At 45.5% G+C, this 12,628-nt stretch overlaps 1 protein-coding gene across 2 annotated transcripts in view; it reads right to left on the bottom strand.

Annotated features, from left to right (window-relative positions):
- Positions 1–12,628, bottom strand: part of LOC309550708 (uncharacterized protein) — a 295,084-nt gene that overhangs the window by 151,972 nt on the left and 130,484 nt on the right. The gene's annotated exons all lie outside the window — the stretch shown is intronic.

Raw genomic sequence — 12,628 nt, 5'->3', positions numbered from 1 at the left:
GTACATGTATAGAAAAATACACATAGAAAAATAGGCATTTTGCTTAATTCACAAGTGTTCATCACATTCCTTCACAGTCCCCCCTAAAATGGCTATATTTCTTCTGTCCCTCATACTAAAGTGCCTACTCACCTGGCCCATACTCCTCTGGAACTTTTTAGGGCTGTACATAGAGAAGAGCAGTAACTAGTTCACTACCCCCTCTCGATACAGCCTGGATAGGGCAGTCAGGTGCTATCTATCCCTACAACCCTATAGAACTGTGAAATTATGAACAGGGAGTGACTGTAGAGGGGTGAAGGGTTTGTCCTCTTCCATCATAAGGCGGTCTTCTTCTTCTTGGTGGAGAAATGTAGGTGTGCTATTGTCTACAGCTTTGCTCATTAGCTTCTTTACAAATGTTAGAATACAGCATACAATCAGGGCTAAAAGAACTACGATTATTAGTACTGTTACTCCTACCTGGGCGAGCACCTTCTGCCACCCACGCTAAAATATTGATCCCAAGGGTCTGTAATACCTGAGTTCTTCATTAACTCAAACAACAGATCTTCCAATTTCTTGATAGCTAGAGTAACCTTACCATTTGAACCAGTATTGTCAGGAATGTATGTGCAAAAGGTTCCCGTTTTTCCTATCATTTTACAGACACCTCCTTTCTCAGCTAACACCATGTCTAAGGCCATCCGGTTCTGGAATGTCATATAGGAAGTGGGGGCTAACTGGTCAACAATTCCCTGGAGGGCATAACTGGTGTAATTCACAAATCCCTGTTGGTTATAATATATGTAGTTAATCCAATCTACATTCTTGTTGACAGTTATTATGGGAAGCAAAGACTCAAAACCAGCTTTTACCTGATCCCTGGCTTTGAACTCATCTGGGACCCTTATGGCATCTATTTACACATGAGGATCAAAGCTACCAGAGGGAGCTGCTCGCTTCCTCCTGTGGTTGGGTGCTGGGTCAGTGTATTTATCAGGGGTATTATACTACAAAGATCAAAAAATAAACTTAACCACCTGTGTGCTGGATGAATTGTACCAAAATGTAGTGATACCATTTGTCTTAGTAATGGCCGCCTGTTGAGTACCTGTTTTGGTGATAATCACCTGCTGAGCTTTTATCAAACTTTTAAGAAAAAAGGATATACAGCACAATCATTGTGCTGCCAGCAGGATCTTGTCTTCAGGAGATTGGGCTGTCTTGCAGTGAAAGGCGTGTATCCACATGCTTCGTATCGGGGATCAAGTGAGTTTTTCCTTGTGAATTTCTTCACTAACACCCAATCTCCTGGCTGAAGACTGTGGGTTCCCGAGTCTGTTTCTGGAATGGAGGAAAATACTCGAGAATGGATATTATTTAAGGCTTTAGACAAATATGTAACATAGCAAGTTAACACATCAGATTGTAACTGCAACTGCTGTGGGGAGTAACAGCCAAGTCTGGGGGCTGAACCAAACAGAATTTCATAGGGAGACAGGGCATGTCTTCCCCGGGGGGTGTGTGTCTGACACTGAACAGGGCAATAGGCAAACTGTCTGGTCAACTCATGTTAGTCTCTTTGGCCATCTTAAACATCCTATTTTTTGGAGTCCCATTCATCCTTTCTACCTTCCCAATACTTTGAGGGTGGTATGGGGTGTGTAAAACCAACTGAACTCCCAGTGCTGCCCAAATCTTTTTTGTTAGGGTGGCTGTGAAAGCTGGGCCCTGATCGCTCTCTATCACCTCTGGGACCCCAAATCTACATACTATCTCACTAAGTAGTTTTTTTTTTAGCCGTGGTTTTAGTTGTCATGTTTGTGACTGCGTAAGGGTTTTTCCAAATGTTTCTGCTGTGTCGTTTCTGTCCTCCCCGTCTTTCGTATTCTGCTCCTTTGTCACTCCATTCCAGCTTTCTTCTGTGTGAACCGCCCTTGCAGAGAGGCTAGGTATAGTCTGTCAGATGGCACATGCTCTGGGGATTCATTCTCCTCTTCAGCCGCTTCGGCCGTTTTTAGCTGGTTTGTTGCTGCTTGCTTAGCCGCTTTATCCGCCAAGTGGTTTCCCCTGGCCTCTTGAGAATTCATTTTGCCATGTGCTTTAACCTTCAAGACAGCCACTTGTTCCGGTAGGAGTAGTGCATCCATTACAGTAAATCGTTGATGGCAGGACCATGTTTCACCGGTGTTCCGGCCGCTGTCAGGAACCCTCTAGCTCTCCAGATGATACCGATGTCATGAGCTACTCCAAGGGCATAATCTTGAGTCTGTGTAAATGTTGGCTCTTTTGCCTTCTGCTATCTTGCACGCTGCAGTGAGGGCTTAAAGCTCATCTTCCTGGGCAGATACAGTTGGTGGTAATGCTCCTGCTTGTAGGATTTTTAAATTCAGAGGTCACAGCATAACCTGTATGGTACTTGCTTCCTTCATCTGCATATCTAGAGCCATCCACAAAAAGTGTGTAGTCAGGGTTTTCCAAAAGAATTTCACTCACTGTAGGGAGATATGAGGTTTCCAAGCGCATCATTTCAAGGCAGTCGTGTGGAGTATCATAGGGGTCATAGGGATCTCCTTCTTCACCTTCTCCTTCTTCCCCCTCGAAAAACGGCAGAAGGGTGGCCGGGTTGAGAGTGAGACACCTTTTGGAGGGTCACGTTGTCAGGAAGTAGGTGGGAGATTTGCAGCCGTAGATGTCTGGCCATTGACAGGTTTTGAGTTGCATCTGATTTAAAATGGCAGCAATGTCATGTGGTGCCAGAAGAAGCAGGGGGTGTACTAAGACAAGGTCTGAAGTTTTGTCTTGGAGTGCTTGGGCAGCAAAGACAGCCCTTAGGCAGGAAGGACCACCCCTAGCCACGGGGTCTAGGCGGCAAGAGTAGTAACCAATGGGTCTAGTCCGTCCTCCATGTTCCTGAGCCAGGACCCCTGTGGCGTGGCCATTCTTCTCCGACACAAACAGTTTGAAGAGTTTCTCATAATCTGGAAGGCCCAAAGCAGGAGCTGTGGATATTGCTTGCTTCAGCAGAATAAAATTGTCCAGGGCCTCGTTTGACACGGTAAATGGCACAGACTTGAGAGCATCATAGAGTGGTTGCATGAGGATGGATGCATAAGGGATCCACGCCCTGCAGTAAGATATGAGTCCAAGAAAGGCATGCAGTTGTTTAGCTGCTTTTGGTTAAAGAATATTCTGGATTGCAGCTACTCGGTCTGATGTGATATGTCTTGTGCCTTTAGAAAAGCAGTGGCCTAAAAAGGTGACAGTCTTGGAACACCACCGTATTTTCTCTTTGGAGGCCTTACAGCCTTGTTCTGCAAGGTAGCGTAGTAGACTTTCTGAATTTTCTTCAGCAGCGGGGTAGTCATCTGCACAGAGGAGAAGAGTCACTGTAGGGTGTTCCTGTTGCCAAGTATCAAGGACGGAGGTTATGGCTTTGGCAAATTGGCTTGGAAGTCTTGGACCGTTCTGTATTTCTCTGGTTCACCTTTTGGGATCCATTTCTTCACTGGGAACAAAGGTGTATTGCATTCAGAAGTACAGGGTATCAAAGCTCCATTAGTCACAAGGGTCTCAACCTGTTTTGAGATAGCTTTGGATTGAGCTGGCTTCAAGGGGGCCAGTCTCTCTGGAGGCGTGTTTTTCTAGGTAGGAGTGCCCCAGGCTTTAGTTGCACCATGACTGGTGGTACTTTTAAGTGATCAATGTCTTCCGGTTCTGTGGACCATACGCATGCAAGGATCCTGCCAAGTACTTCAGTGGTACTGAACTTAGAGTTGTCGCTTCATGGAGTGTCTTCATGAGAGGCAGAGAACACAAGGCAGATGAGTCTTCTAAGGATAGGGGAGTATGTAACTTCACTCCTCCTTCGGGTGTAAAAATAATTTAGGCCTGTAGTCCAGACAGCGCATCAGCTCCTAGCAGATTCAAGGGGCATGTAGAAGACACCACAAATCTGGCAAGCAAATCAGGAAATGTCCCCACTCGGAGTGGCTCAGTAAGGGGACTAGGTAAATTTCTTGTAGCTGCACTATCCTGTGGTAGAGGGGCATTGGCTGTGTTTCTGGGTCAGGCAGACTTGTCGTTAAGGTCGCTGTTTGTGATGAGGTTAAATCTTTGGGTGCCCTTGTCACCTGCGGTTGGTCGTCCCAGTCGGATGTGTCTTCATCACTAGTATATTGGAGCATTGAAAAGGGGAGAATGGGAGTGTGTTAGGAACCATCCTGGTTTAAAACGGGGAGAATTGGATATAGGCCTTTGTTAGGCCTTCCTGGTATACCAAGATGGAGGTCTGCAGGAACTGTACTGGGCGGGGCAGGAAGTGAAGACATGACTGCACCAAGATGGCCATCTGCAGGAACTGTCCCTGTGGGTTGCGTTTGAGTAGGAGTGGTGTGAGGATAATGGGCGGTAGGTGGAGAGTAAGGACCCTCCCCTTTATCTCTCCAGACGCCATTATAGGGCGGGGGCTTATTGTCTTTATGATCTACTTTATGATATACATACATCATACAGTTTCCAACCTTGATAGTCTCTTCAAGCCATCCTTCAGAATGCAAAGCTTTTGCGGTTTTATACCAGGCTGTTGTCACGTTCAACAAGCCCTTATCTCACAAAATTCCTTTGTAATCCCTGATTAGTACACGTCAGAATTCTGGTTGAAGCCTTTCCATGGGATCTTTTAATTTGCAGACTTTTGGTAATCTTGGATAAATGTTTAACAGCCTCACTCCCTTCTCTACGCTTCACAATATCATATGCAAACATTCCCTTCTCCGGCTTGCTAATATGCTGACCCATATTCCTCTCCCCCCCCCTCTGGGCCACCCAGCTCAAATGCAAGGTCTCTCACTCTTTTCTGTTCTTCTGCCGCTGTCTCAGCTCAAAACTCAGACCAGGGGTGACCAGAGCTGACCAGAGGTTCCCCTCCTGCAATAGAGGATGCCCCCCAAATATCTCCTAAATACTATAATTAGATAAAAAGTTAATCTAAGTTAAAACTTTTGGCTCAGTGCCAATAGGGTTCAATGGGCACACTAATTGCGGTAACCCTTTCTGCCCAAAAATAAATTCTATAACTATTACAGGAACAAAGATATTCACAGTTGAATCACCCCCTTGGCAAGTAGCCAATTTTCAAAATTTTGCACCAGAGCTCCCTTTTACATAGGGACCCATTTGCAAAATGTAATTTCTCATTATCTATAATTCTATAAAAAAAAAAATAACCTCAAAACATCCTGCCGATTATGGCAAACTGTTTTCTTTATTATTTTATTTTATTTTTTTTACTATTATCACTCTTCCCAGCGGTTCCCACGCTTTATACACAAATGTTTAAATGGCAAAACTCCAAAAATTCCATAAAAAAAGTAATAATTGCATATGTGTGGGAATGCTGGGACCCATAGTCCTACAAGCTCCGCGCAAGGAGTGACCCCCTCCCGCTTTCTCACGAGAAAAAAAGTATACCAGCTACGAGCAGGGGGGTTTACCTGATAACAGCTCAACAGTGCAAGTCTCAGAAAGACTGTCAGGGACACACAGAAGGGAAGGAGGGGGTTGAACTGAAAAAAAAAACTCAAAACGTAACCCCTTCCTCTCTCTGTCCCTCTCTCTCTCTCTGTCTGTTGCCCGTAGCAACCTCAAACCTGACTGGATTTATCTGTGTAACAATGTACGTTTCATTTCACAACACACACAGAACAAAACATAACTCCTGTCGTCTCTCTCTTGTCATGTGACCTAAACAGCTGAGCTTAACCTCAGGGGTACCTTTAACCAGTCAACCCCCCGAGTAACTGTCCCGAAGTACGTTGCAAATATCCGCCCTCTCAGGACACACAAATGCAACCTTTCAGTCTGTAGAGACACACTTCAAACAAAACGACAGACACTGAGACATTACACCTGCCTCCCTTTTTTGTCGGGTATCCACCTGCAGCTGAGATTAACCCTCAGGAGGTCACTTTAACCAGTCAACCCCCCGAGTAACCCGTCTTGAAGGACGTACATCCACCCTAGTGTCAGGCAACCTCCTTTTGAGTCCCAATCACTCAGGATGGATTGTCTTTCAGTCTGCAGAGTCCCAATCAGCCAGGGTGGCAGACACTGAACAAACAATATACAGCCAGCAGAAATCTTATGGCAGGTTAATAAAAACAGCCCCAGGTGAGGAATAAAAGATTACCCACCTCTGAAACATCTTTAAAAAAGCACTAAAGATCTGCAATTAAGATAAGACAGAAACAAGTCGTACAGTGGTAAGGTAAAAGTACCTACCGTACTCTCAGGGGTGCGCAAGTCCCTCTTGGTCTGTCTCCATCCAGTCACCAAACCTCCTACGCAGCTTTTCGTCAGATGAACACCTGAGGGTCCCACGTTTGGGCGCCAATTGTAATGGTTCACGAACCTCAATCAGGTTCAAAATAGATTTCTTGCTGCTGGATCTAATTAAATAGGTAATTAGAGTGCATGCACGAGGATATGCGCTAACTGCGCTGCGACTGTCTGACTGTGCTCTGCGACCGACTGACAGTGCTCTGTGACCGACCGACTGGTGAAGATCTTTGGACTGGTGAGGATCCTTGCGACTGGTGAGGATCTTTGCGACTGGTGAGTATCTTTTGCGACTGGTGAGTATCTTGCGACTGGTGAGTTTCCTTGCGATTGGTGAGTTTCCTTGCGACTGGTGAGTATCTTTGAGACAGGGAGTATCTTTGCGACAGGTGAGTATCCTTGCGACTGGTGAGTATCTTGCGACTGGTGAGCTTGCTTGCGACTGGTGAGTTTCCTTGCGACTGGTGAGTATCTTTGAGACAGGGAGTATCTTTGCGACAGGTGAGTATCCTTGCGACAGGTGAGTATCTGCGACTGGTGAGAATCCTTGCGACTGGTGAGAATCCTTGCGACTGGTGAGTATCTTACGACTGGTGAGTATCTTTGCGACTGGTGAGTATCTTTGCGACTGGTGAGTATCTTGCGACTGGTGAGTATCTTGCGACTGGTGAGTATCTTTGCGACTGGTAAGTATCTTAGTGACTGGTTAGTATATTAGCGACTGGTGAGTACCCCAGGTTTAGTACCAGGGGAGTTAGAGGTAGTGTAGGTAAGGAAGAGCAGGTCGTTAACATTATCCCCATAGAGTAGTGGGTAATAATGTCCGACAGGATTGGGGATGCCACTCAGTGCACTTCTTGCGCCATGTATGAGTTTCTTGATGAACCAATCGAGGACGAATACTGCTGTGCAAGATGTGAGCGACTTATTGCTCTGGAAGCCCACATCGTGGATCTAGAGAACACAGTGACAAGACTGCGTGGCATCTACAACCTGGAAAGGAGCTTGGACATTACCCATCAAGCGCTGGCAGGGGCCAGCATAGAGGAGGGAGGAATAGAGGACGCAAGCAGCAGAGGTATGCAGCTGGGTGACTGTGTGTCAGGGAGGCCAGTCCTGAGTTGGTACACCCTAACATATTTGCCGAGTTGCAGGTTGAGGGGGATATCAACTCAGGGGTGGCAGAGCTGGAGCATGCGCCCTCCCCCAGCTGCCAGGGGAGGGACGGCTCCAGGAAGAAGGGGGGCCGTAACTCAGGAAAGGTTAGAAAGTTTGTGGTAGTTGGGGACTCAATTATCAAGAGGACAGAGAGGGCAATCTGTAAAAAAGATCTTGTGAACCGAACAGTATGTTGTTTACCGGGCACCCGCGTTCGACACATTGCAGATCTGGCAGACAGATTATTGTGCGGGGCTGGGGATGACCCAGCGGTCATGGTGCATGTGGGCACTAATGACAAAGTTAAAGGTAGGTGGAGGATCCTAAAGAACGATTTCAGGGACTTAGGTAATAGATTGAGGAAAAGGACCTCCAAGGTGGTTTTCTCTGAAATACTGCCTGTACCTCGAGCCACACAGGAGAGGCAGAAGAAGATTAGGGAACTTAACAAGTGGCTGAGGAACTGGTGTAGGAAGGAGGGGTTTGGGTTCCTGGAGAACTGGGCTGACTTCTCAGTCGGCTACCGGCTCTTTAGTAAGGATGGGCTGCACCTTAATGGGGACGGTACAGCTCTTTTGGGGAGAAAGATGGCCACCAAGTTGGAGGGGCTTTTAAACTTGGAGACGGGGGAGGGCTCAGAAGTAGAGTCAGTTAGGAGGGAGCAAAGGACTGAAGGCAGTTGTAGGGTCAGCAGCGACAGTAGGTCAACAACGACAATCGGTAGGTCTGTGCGGGAGAACCTCAGACCAAACAGGAATAAACATAACCAATCACGCTTAACTTCCGTAAAACTAAGAGGGGTATATGCTAATGCCAGGAGCCTAGCTAATAAAATGGATGAGTTGGAAATGTTAGTTCATGAGGAGGACATAGACCTTGTGGGAATAGCGGAGACTTGGTTCAACCCCTCACATGACTGGCTGGCAAATATCCAAGGGTATTCGGTGTACCGGAAGGACAGGGTAGGAAAAAGAGGGGGAGGGGTATGTCTTTACGTTAAGAACAATGTAAGGGTGATAGATAGAGAGGAGTGACATTACGGAAGGGATGAGTATGGAGTTAGAATCCGTGTGGGTAGAACTCCTTAGGGAAGGAGTAAAGGGAAAAGTAATTGTGGGGGTTTGCTATAGGCCACCTAAACAAGGGGAGGAGGTAGAGCTGGAATTTTTAGCACTTTTGGGTAAAGTGGCAAAGCTAGGATCAGTCATCATATTGGGGGACTTCAATTATCCCGACATTGACTGGGGAGAGGGGATTACACACTCACATAAGGCCCGTCTATTCACGGAAACCTTACAGGATAATTACATGTCACAGCTGGTGGATTCTCCTACTAGAGAAAACGCAATCCTGGATCTATTGATCACTAATGACCCAGACATAATCTCGGAGGTTGGAGTCCAGGACAACCTGGGCTCTAGCGATCACAGGATGATCACATTTAGTGTAAATAACAATAGAACAAGGCAAGTGGGGAACATAAGAACCCTTAACTTCAGAAGGGCAGACTTTCCAAAATTGTACTCATTGATGGAAAGAGTAAACTGGGACCGAACCCTAGGATCCCTGACCACAGAGGAAAAATGGGAATGCTTTAGGAACATATTAACCACTTAAGCCCCGGAAGATTTTACCCCCTTCCTGACCAGGGGGTATTTTGCGATTCGGCACTGCGTGACTTTAACGGACAATTGCGCGGTCGTGCGATGCTGTATCTAAACTAATTTGGCGTCCTTTTTTTCCCACAAACAGAGCTTTCTTTTGGTGGTATTTGATCACCTGTGCGATTTTTTGATCATGAGCTATAAACAAAAAAAGAGCGTAAATTTTGCAAAAATAGCAATATTTTTCACATTTTTTTATATGAAATTTCCCCCCCAAAAAATGTAAAAATCTAAATTTTTTAACATTTTCGGCCAATTTGTTTTATGCTACCTATGTTTGGTAAAAAAAATCGCAAAAAGCGTATTTTGATTGGTTTGCGCAAAAGTTATCGCGTTTACTAACAAAGGGAAAGATTTTTGTAATTTTTGTTGTTTTTTTTTTAACGCGTAATGGCGGTGATCTGCGATTTTTTTTTTTGCAGTACTGCAACATTGCGGCGGACAGATCGGACCCTTGACTGACATTTTTGACACTTTTGGGGTTACCAGTGACATTTCTACAGTAATCAGTGCTATACATATGCACTGTTACTGTAAAAATACACTGGCAGTGAAGGGGTTAACTTTTTTTGAAAGGGCAGGGCTATGTGTGTCCCTAGGGGCGTGCTTTCTACTGTGATTGGCTGTGGCTACTAGTGTATGACCCGTGATCAACGGTTCTACATAGTAGAACCGTATGATCATCTTTCATACACAGGGGAGAATGACAGGCAGCTTGTTTACACAAGCTGCCTGCCTTTCTCCCTCTCCCCCGACGATCGCAGAGTGACCGGCGGACATCGGGTCCGCCGGTCACACGCGCGGGGGGGTGCGTGACCGCGCGGGAGCGCGCCTCCGGGGGCGCGCGCTCGCTCCCTAAGCCCTAACAGGCTAGCGACGTAGACCTACGTCACTTTGCCTGTGAGGGGCTGACTGCCGACGTACATCGACGTTAGGCAGTCGGCAAGTGGTTAAGGAAAGGCATCTTGCAGTGCATTCCTATGGGAAATAAATTTAGAAGAGACAAGGCCAAACCTGGCTGGCTAAACCGTAGCGTTAAAAATCTTATTAGGGGAAAAAAATTGGCCTTCAGGAAATATAAATCAGAAGGCACAGTATTGGCTTTCGACCAATACAAGGAGGCAAATAAGAAGTGTAAACACGAAATCAAGATGGCTAAAATAGACTTTGAGAGACAAATAACGGAGGATAGTAAAAAAAAACAAAAGAAATTCTTTAAGTATATCAACAGCAAAAAAACTAGGGCAGAGCATATTGCACGCATAATGAGCGATGATGGGAGGATGGTTACAGAGGACACTGAAAAAGCAACCGTGCTGAATGCTTTTTTCTCGTCAGTATTTACACAGGAAACGGAGGGGTACACTGACCATGACTGTTTGGTTAGTAGTAATACACAGGACTTGCCACTATGGCTAACAGAGGGTGAAATCAGGGAAAGGCTGGATAAACTTAACACAAACAAATCACCAGGCCCGGATGGCGTACATCCGAGAGTACTCAAGGAACTCAGTAAGGTTATATCCAGACCACTGTTCCTGATCTTTGCGGACAGTATTAGGACAGGAGATGTACCAGGAGATTGGAGGAAAGCTAACGTGATTCCGATATTCAAAAAGGGTCAGAGGCATATACCGGGAAATTATAGGCCTGTCAGTCTGACATCAGTAGTATGTAAACTTCTGGAGGGGATGATAAGGGACTATATCGTAGAGTTTGCTAAAGACAACAGCATCATCAGTAATAACCAGCATGGGTTTACAAATGGGCGTTCTTGTCAAACCAATCTATTAGCATTCTACGAGGAGGTGAGCTAGATAGGGGCAGACCAGTGGATGTGGTGTACCTAGATTTCGCTAAGGCATTTGATACAGTTCCCCATAAGCGCTTAATTTATAAAATAAGGTCTGCAGGTATCGACAGCAGGGTTTGCTTTTGGATAGGGAACTGGCTAAAAGGGCATGTCCAAAGGGTGGTAATAAACAGCGCATACTCAGACTGGTCTGAGGTAGTAAGCGGGGTCCCCCAAGGCTCAGTCCTGGGACCAACCTTGTTCAACTTATTTATAAACAGCATTGAGGTCGGGGTAAGTAGTTCAATATCAGTTTTTGCAGATGACACAAAATTGGGCAGGGCAATAACTGCACAGCATGAAGCAGATATCCTACAGGATGACCTGGACAAAATAACGGAGTGGGCAACGACTTGGCAAATGAGGTTTAACGTAGAGAAGTGTAAGGTTTTGCACTTGGGGACTAGAAACATAAAAGCACAATACACGTTAGGAGGGGAACCCTTGGGGGAATCTAAAATGGAGAAGGATCTGGGAGTCTTGGTTGATGATAGACTAGGCAACAGCATGCAATGTCAAGCGGCAGCTGCCAAAGCTAGCAGAATATTAGCATGCATAAAGAAAGGGATGTATTCCAGAGATAAGACTATAATCCTTCCACTTTATAAAACTCTGGTCCGACCGCATCTGGAGTATTCTGTCCAGTTCTGGTCGCCAGTCCTCAGAAGGGATGTGTTGGAGCTGGAGAAAGTCCAGAGAAGGGCAACTAAACTAATTAGGGGATTGGAGGACCTTGATTGTGAAGAGCGTCTGCAATCGCTTGATTTATTCTCCCTGGAGAAGAGACGCCTGAGGGGGGACATGATAGCAATTTTTAAATATCTCAATGGGAATCTCATCTTAGAAAAAAAGCTGTTCAGTCGAAGGGATTGCATGAGGACTTGGGGCATACAATGCGATTAGAGGAGAAGCGTTTTAACCTCAGGCAATGTGGGGGGTTCTTTACTGTTAGGGCTACAAGATTGTGGAATTCTCTACCACAAGAGGTGGTTTCTGCGGGTAGTATGGTGGCTTTCAAAAGACTATTGGATGTGCATCTCAAGGATCAGAACATTCAGGGGTATGTGAGATGATTACAGCCACACACACCTACACAGGTTGAACTGGATGGACTATTGTCTTTATTCAACCTCACCTACTAAGTAACTATGTAACTATGATATCACATACTGACACACATTGTTCAGGTAAATGATACTTCCTGTTTATTCCTAATGTACAGCCTATTATATAGTTAGTAGGCGGTGTCATATGTTAGTACGTCATAAGCATAATATTATAATAAATAAATAAATAAATAATACTGATTATTTGCCACTTTCTGATTAGTTATGTCCATTATAAGGTAGTCCCCTTCGAGTTTATGAATGTAATCTTCTCTTGAAGGCACTGTGCCAAGGCTCCATCTTTCTTCTAACATTCCATTGTCGGTGGTGGGGGGTATCTAGTAACGGCCATTTTGAGTAAGGAAGACAGGAAAAAGATATGTACATGTATAGAAAAATACACGTAGAAAAATAGACATTGTGCTTAATTCACAAGTGTTCATCACATTCCTTCACACAGCCAACACAATGATGGAGTGCAGGGGTCAGGAGTATGGAGCATAGAGCCACTTATATTGCTGGTCAGG

Source organism: Pelophylax lessonae (genome assembly GCF_965119305.1).
Source record: "Pelophylax lessonae genome assembly, chromosome: 3".
In the NCBI taxonomy this organism is placed as follows: domain Eukaryota; kingdom Metazoa; phylum Chordata; class Amphibia; order Anura; family Ranidae; genus Pelophylax; species Pelophylax lessonae.
This window is presented reverse-complemented; position numbering and strand designations above follow the sequence as displayed.